Here is a 7,207-nt window from a genome sequence, read left to right on the forward strand (position 1 = left end):
ATGAACGTGGTAGTGGAGAGACAGGACTGAAGTGTGCTTAGAGAATCTGAGGGCAGAGAGGTTGTGTCTGCTTTTCTGGTAGACCTTCAAGCAGGGGTGGTGGCAAGTCCTTAGGAGAAGAAGACATGGTAGTAGAGTTTGTCGAGACCCACTGGACCTTAGACAATGACTCAGAATTTCCTGCAGCCTAGCATGAATGAAATGAGTCTTGGAAGGATGTGAAAGAAGCTGAGAGAGCCACACCTGGGAAGAGGAGGACATAGCAATGACTTGCATGATCCTAAGATGGGTGATCAGACAGAGGACAATGTATCTGAGGACATGAGACAAGACCAAGGACAAGCTGTCTCCTTGCTCACATATTGGTGCTATAGAAGCTCTCCTGGAACTCAAACACAACATCAGGAATTAAATTTCTATCATCACAGAAAAATTGAGTTAAAATAGAAAATAAGCTCATTATCTTAGCCAAGTTACATTTCTTGTGCATTTGAGTTTGTAAACTGAAATTCATACTACAATAGCATTGCAATGCTAAAAAAATTGCACGTATATTTAACAATATACCTTGGACAGTCTTCTATATCAGCACATATAAATCTACCTTTTATAAAAGCCCTTCTTAAGATGGCACATTATAGGATTTATCTAATCATATGGCTGGATGTTTAAATTGTATCAGTGTTTCACTTTTTTGAATGTTGCAGCGATAAATATGCTTTTACACAAACCAACTATTATTAGCACAGCCTCTTTGAACAATCTTTTTGTGTACCTAGATACCAGGTATTGAATTACCTTCTAACTGGAAACATCTCTTCCCTCACCCCTATGAGAGATCATATGCTAAAATTCACATTTAGTTTTCAATTATTTTAGCACTCTCATTTTTATCAAATAAAATAGCATGAAACGAAATATACAGCAAGTCTACATTTTAAAGAAATAAAGTTGAGGCAGTCTGAACAGGACAAGGTGGAAGTCCAGAAGCTTTGCTGCTCTGCTCAGATCTCTCCCCACCCTCGGGCCTGACCTTTCCCCTGCCTCTGCCTGTGAGTCAATTCCAAGGGACAGGCCTGGATGCTGCACCCCACCTCATGTTCACTGGTCAGGAAAAACACAGACAAGATTTAGGGTTTGGGTCTGGCAAAGGTACTTAGCTTAGGTGTGCTTTATAGCTTTTTTGACTCCTTCTCCTGTGATTTAATACCAACTATCGTAAAGTTGGTTGTGTTCTCTCGCTTTTGTCTTTCCATAATACATAGTATACAACTCATTTACGGCACTTACCACATTGTTCTTTCTTCAAAATACTGTTCCAGAAGAAGAACATTTCCTTACTTAGCTTTGAGAACTACTCATAAAATTTGACAAGGACTAGTTTTTCCATAAGGCCTTCTGAATGAATACATGAATCACACATTTGATTAACAGCTTAAATATAGTAGGCACAAGCTCATCTTCAAGTATATAGATAGTTTAAAAAGGTAAAAATGTACCTATTTTGGTCTTCTCTTGTCTTCTTTGGACCAATTATACAGGTCTTTAAGTGTTCCTGCTTTGCAATGGCCAGTTTGCTTTATATAGATTCATTGAAAGGGCTGGAATTGACCCAAACGTCCCCCATTATATGGTTGCAGCCACTTTTGGTGGATGACATAATGAAAGCAGCATATGTCCCTATAAAATCTTCTACTGCATATGAAGATGGACTTGGGAAATGTTGAACAAAAATGGAAATATGTCTGCTTTTTACATCTGAGTGAGGAGAATCAAAAGCTGCCCACGCCACCCAAACTCTCAATTTTGTTACCAGAATGAGTGGGTGGGAAACACAAGAATGAAAGAAATGAAGAATGAAACAAAGTGAAGTAGAGTGGAGAGCATGTGATAACTGCCAAATACATCGTGGAGGAAATCAACCACTGAGGATAGTACAGTTTCTTTCTTTAAATTTTTATGCTCACATAATTTCAGACCCCCCTATTCTCAAAAAGATGAAAATTGAAAATTGCCAACCTGATGCCACTTACCTCTAAATATTTCAGATCTAGATCCTAAAATGCCTTCTTTTACATAACCAAGCATAATATTGAAGTCAGAAAATTAACATTAATACATGACTGTTACACAGGCAGATCTTTCAACTTGCTCCAATAATTCCCTTTTATAAGAAACAAACATAAATGACAACAAAAAAGCTGCCGGGTCACACATTGCATTTAGTCTCCTTTAGCTTGGAATAATTCTTCTTTTTTGTGTGTTTTATGGTACTGATGCTTTGGGAGGGTACATCCAGCTGTATTGTAGAATGTTCCTCCAGTTGAATTTGTCTGATGTTTCCTCGTAATTAGATTCAGGTTACACATTTTTGGAAGGAATTCCACAAGAGTAATGCTGTGTCCTTCTCAGTGCCTTGTCTTAGAAGGCACATGATGTTGACAGATGCCATTACTGATGACATTTGATCATTTGGTTAAGGTGGTTTCTCCCAGGTTTCTCCACTGAACAGTTACTACTATGTTTTCCATTGTAGTTAATGCATATTTCAGAGAGAAACTTTGAGACTATGTAGATGTCCTGTTGCTCATCAAGTTTACACATTCTCGTTTAGCATCCCTGAATGATTCTTGTCTGAATCAATTATTACAACCATGGTTGCTAAATGATGACTTTGCAAGTTCATCATTCTTTTCATTATTTATTAATTTGCTTTGTACTGTAACAAGAAGCTTTCTCTTCTTTTGTAGGCATGTATGTATGTGTGTGTATGTAGTTCATTATGAACTTATGGATTTTTATTTTATTCAATGAGTTATAATCGGTTAGTGTCATTATTATTTTGGTGCTCAAATTTCAAAGATTTGACTAGTGGGAAGCCCTTTAACATGGCTTTTTGGCCTTTTCATATGAAACCATAATTCTCTGAGCACTTTCTTGCTTTCTGGCACAAAAAGATATTCCAGACTCAAGTTGTACTTTCCCTGCCCTGGATATATTTTAAGTGGAAAATGAATGTCTTGTCTTTTAGGCCTTCTCAGCAGACAGAGCTGGGAAACAATTACACAACACACACACACACACACACACACACACACACACTCACACACAATGTATTACCTTAAGTTCATACTAATACCTCCAGTTTCTATTCAAAGCCACAGAGATCAAAGACTTCCTCCTGTCCAAATTTGTAACTCTTTTGACAGTGAGAAACCTGGCTCCCATTGATTATAAAATACTAATTTGCCTAATCCTGGCATATGCAGAATGTGGTTTCAAAATTGATAACCTGTATGCCTGTGGAAAAAAAAGCCCCAGCAATTGGAATTCTGTAATTTTTATCAGTTCTTTTTGACTTTAGCCTGAAGGTATACAGCTCAAATATTTCACTCAAACGTTCCTTGAGTTAGTTCTCCTGGGCCCCATTTGGTTTATTCATTTGTTTATATTCCTTTTTTTGATTTTTGAGAGAGAGTCTCACTGTGTCACCCAGGCTGGAGTGCACTGGCATGATCTCAGCTCACTTCAGTCTCTATCTCCCAGGTTCAAGTGATCCTCCTACCTCAGCCCCTGAAGCAGCTAAGTAGCTGGGACCACAGGGACACCCCACCACATTCAACTAAATTTTGTATTTTTTATAGAGATGGAATTTTACCATTTTTCCTAGACTGGTCTCGAACTCCTGAGCTCAAGCGATCCACCTGCCTTGGACTCCCAAAGTGCTAGGATTATAGGAGCGAGCAACAGTGCCTGGCCTATGTATGTTCTATTTTTGAGGTCTCCTCCCCATCTTTGTCTTCCTGAGCATGTGAATCGTTAAATGGTTTACAAGTCATGAGTATACAAAAAAAGGTGTCATTTTCCACCATTCCTATTATTCTTTTTACTCAATTTTGGCTTTATCTGCCTTTAGGCATATGTATATTTTCTTTCTTTTCCTTCTTTCTTTCTTTCCCTCTTTCCTTCCTTCCTTCCTTCCTTCCTTCCTTCCTTCCTTCCTTCCTTCCTTCCTTCCTTTCTTTCTTTCTCTCTCTCTCTCTCTTTCTTTCTTTTCTTTCTTTCTATCTTTCTTTTTTTTTTGAGACAGAGTTTCACTGGTGTGGCCCATGCTGGAGTGCAATGGCACAATCTTGGCTCACTGCAACCTCTGCCTCCCAGATTCAAGCAATTCTCCTGCTTCAGCCTCCTGAGTAGCTGGGATTACAGGCATGTGCCACCGTACCCGGCTAATGTTGTATTTTTAGTAGAGATGGGGTTTCGCCATGTTGGTCAAGCGGGGCTCAAACTCCCGACCCCAGGTGATTCACCCACCTCAGCCTCCCAAGGTTCTGGGATTACAGGCCTGAGCCACCACACTCAGGCATATTTTCTAAATTCCTCTTTTACTTGCACAACAATAGCTTACTATAGATATGCTTTACTTTTTTGATCTAACAATATACCCTGGAAGTCACTCATATTAGTTCATAAAGATCTTACTCATTCTTTTTTTTTTTTTTTAATACTAATGTAGTACTCCATTGTGTGGATATATCATAGTTTATGTCACTACTCTCCTACGAATGGGCATGTGGGTTGTTTCCAATGTTTTACCATTATAACCAATACTGCAATAAATATTTTGAATAATATTGTGCAATATATATTGTGCATACATATTGTTAGAGGTATATTTTCAAGGTAAATTCCTAGAAGTAGGATTGCTGCGTTGGAAGATAAACAGATGTAGTTTTGTTAGATATTGCAAAGTCTTGCCCATAAAGATTTTGTGCATACCCACCAGCAATGTATGAGAGCACCTCATCTATCATTACTATATGATAGGTGAGAAATATTATCTCATTGTGATTTTTACTAATATTTATTCTATTTATCTTATTAAACCTTTTTGCCTTTGGTTTTATATACATATGAATAATACATGTTGTAGATATTTTCTTCTAGTTCTTTGGTTGTCTTGATTTTGCTTTTTTATGGCTTTTTTGTCATGCTATTTAAAAAATTAGATAGTCATACTCATCAATGTTTTTTAAATTGCATCTGGATTTTGAGACATTAGAAAGCCTTTGCCTACACTCATGTGAAAAGGAAATCACTTCATGTTTTCTTCTAGTACTTTCAGAATTTAATATTTTTTAACATTTAGATAGTTAATTCATTTTAATTTAAATTTATTCTTATGATATCAGATACAGATCTAATCATTTTCTAAATGGCTAGCCAGTTGTCTCAGCACCATTTATTTAAAAGTCTAATTATTTTCTGGACTCTTGAGGTCTACTTTTATCATAAACTGTCTTTTAGGTCTACCTGTGTACTTTCTATTATGACAATGCTGTTTAATAGAATAATACTTAGTTTTCCCATGGAATAAATGGAATATTTATGAAATAAATATTCTCACCTTTGAACATTTTTTGAGAGTGAACAACTCTATGTTCAGAGGATTGTAAGCTTCAAAATTATTGATTCTCTACTTGGAAGTTTTCTCATCTATAATTCATTGTTTACCATTCACAGGACTCTAGCTAAGCCATCTCAGGGAGAAGGAAATTTACCTTGGTTAGATAGATAACCAAATCAGAAAGTTTCCTAAGAACGATAGATACTGGTCTAATGTTTGCAATTGAATTTTGAAAGTCAAGGAAGAAAGAACAAATATAAGAGCTGGATTTTCCACTTAGTTGGGTGGTTGAATTAGCTAACCTTTAAGATCTGTACTACTCTAAGTTTTATGACTCCATGAATCATTCCTCTGACTTGGGCCAAGTTGGCAATGAAATGGCAAGGGAAGTGTGGTGGTCAAAGGTGAATTTGAGATGTGGTGAGTGGGGGAGAAGAAGAGTAAAAGGGGAGGGATTTTAAGTAACAGAGTATAGAATTAGGAAATAAATAACTTTTTTCCCCTTTCAACACCTGGTATCATGGAAGAGGGAGCAAATATGTGCATTTACGGAAGGAAATATTGGGTGGATAGAGAATGGCATAGGAGTGATGGTCTGGTGATGGTAAGGATGGATACAGAGAGTTGGACAGGATTTTGAGGATAAATAACATAACAAAAGCATCACCTACTATTGTTCTAACAGTGAGGACAGAGAAGCTATGGGTATGCACAAGGTCTTTAGAGTGTTTTTTGCCTTCTTCGAATCTCATGTGCTTTGGATAAGATATTCTAATGTAAAACCCATACAATTTTCTGAATAGAAAGCAATACAATGTATTTTGGAAATGATGTTTAAATTTTAAGGCCATTCTCAGGGGAGAGACATTAAAGGAAATGTAAAGAGCTTCTCTATATCAAGATATTTTTAGGAATAGATTTAAAATATTCTGAAGTAGCTTAATGTTACTTAACTATTCAATCAATAGTAGGAGATACAAGGACTAAGGATAGCTTTAATTTGTGAATTGTTGCATATGAGAGTGGGTGTACCAATTTAATTTTCTTAAAAATATACTCAAAACAGTAATATAAAAGGAGAAGACTTGAAGTGGCACTATGGTGACTAGAGCAGATATGTCATGTTTGCCTGTTATTGCAATAATAATAATAATAATTAGTGAAAAGATTTACTGGAATGTTTGAACTTTATGCTGCTGTGATGGAATCTTTCTATCATCATAGGCATAAAAAAGCAGAGAGTAAAAATTTTTGTGCAAGCAGCACTAGTACAAATAAGGAAATACAAATAGTAGTACAAATAAGGAAATAATGTTTACCTTGAAATAATCCCATGTTTTGCCCCTCTATATTTGGCTAACTTGGCTTTATGTTACTCAACTTCTGAAGGGTTGAGCTGCGAAAGGTAAAAAAACTACCCCCATCCCAGCCAGTTGTTTCCTGCAGAGCTTTTTCATTCTGCACTGAGCAGAGGGAACAACACAAATGTCTTTTCTTAGCATTTTGGCACTTATTTCTCTTTTCTTTTGGACAAATGCATTAATTTAACCAAAATTTATTGAAACTCTACTCTCAGTGCTGCACAGGGATAATTCTCTACAGTACTTTTCACTGGATAATCTAGTGAATATTTGTATATTTTATTATTGTTCATAAAAATGACCAGCATATAAACTCCAAGGGAGCAGGAACTTTGTTTACTGTGTTATTCCAGTACCAAAGGAAGGTGTAGTACATGATGTGCACTTAATATTTGTTTAATGAATGAACGAATGAATAAATGATAGACTGGATAAAGAA

At 36.4% G+C, this 7,207-nt stretch overlaps 1 long non-coding RNA gene across 1 annotated transcript; it reads right to left on the bottom strand.

The window, feature by feature from the left end:
- Positions 1–1,681: 1,681 nt before the first annotated feature.
- Positions 1,682–3,843, bottom strand: LOC119471996. The gene is made up of 3 exons (XR_005201098.1): positions 3,833–3,843; positions 2,917–2,923; positions 1,682–1,692 (listed from the first exon to the last, which is right to left on the bottom strand). It is a non-coding gene; the product is annotated as an uncharacterized LOC119471996 (long non-coding RNA).
- Positions 3,844–7,207: the final 3,364 nt, after the last annotated feature.

This window comes from Cebus imitator, unplaced genomic scaffold (assembly GCF_001604975.1).
Source record: "Cebus imitator isolate Cc_AM_T3 unplaced genomic scaffold, Cebus_imitator-1.0 Scaffold81, whole genome shotgun sequence".
Taxonomy (NCBI): domain Eukaryota; kingdom Metazoa; phylum Chordata; class Mammalia; order Primates; family Cebidae; genus Cebus; species Cebus imitator.